Consider the following 874-nt stretch of genomic DNA (forward strand, 5'->3'; position numbering starts at 1 on the left):
CGTGTCCATAGTGTCATTGTGTCGCCTGCCAATGACCTCATAACCTCTCGATTTCTCGGTTTTGTTTTGTAGAAAACATGGAAACGCCAAAGACGCTTTAATATGTTATGCGTTTTATTAGACAGGTGACGACTGCACAGAGTAGCATTATAACAGAACTTTCAAATGTATCTAGTATGATAAAACAGCGCTGCTTTACCCCACATACACACGACCGGAAGCAGCGGAAGCGGTCGACTGTGGCATAATAAAAGCTCAGCTGCTTTCGAGCTGTGTGTCACTCATAGATATATATACATATCTATGGTGTCACTCTCGTCTCATTAGCAATTGCTTCAGCGGCCTCGTTTCGCTTCGACGGCTTTCCGCCTCACTCTGCTTCAAACTACTATAAATCTTTAGAGGGGTCATATGATGCGATTAAAAGTTTCCTTTCTCTTTGGAGTGTTACAAGCTCTTGGTGCATAAAGAAGATCTGTAAAGTTGCAAAGACTAAAGTCTCAAATCCAAAGAGATATTCTTTATAAAAGTTAAGAGTCAACCACGCCTACCTAAAACATCTCGTTCTAACACGCCCCCACATGTCTACCTCACTATGTGGGAAGATTTGCATAACGCCTCCCAAATGTTCACGCAAAGAAAGAAGGCAACTTTGTGTCATGTCATGAAGGCGCTGTGTGTTTCGTTGTGAAAGCGAAAGTACTTTGGTTGGTCTTCCAAAAGAGGACGATATCTGCTTCGTCATGCCTGGAGCTGATCCGTGCTGGTCGCTGAGGAAATACATCAACTTCACGCTGTCGATCGCCGGATCGGCATTCACCGTGGACCAAGCGGAGTCCAGCCCGGGGTCGTCACATGTGGTTGCCACAAGCCC

This window comes from Sinocyclocheilus grahami, unplaced genomic scaffold, assembly GCF_001515645.1.
Source record: "Sinocyclocheilus grahami isolate Dianchi unplaced genomic scaffold, SAMN03320097.WGS_v1.1 scaffold446.1, whole genome shotgun sequence".
NCBI lineage: Eukaryota > Metazoa > Chordata > Actinopteri > Cypriniformes > Cyprinidae > Sinocyclocheilus > Sinocyclocheilus grahami.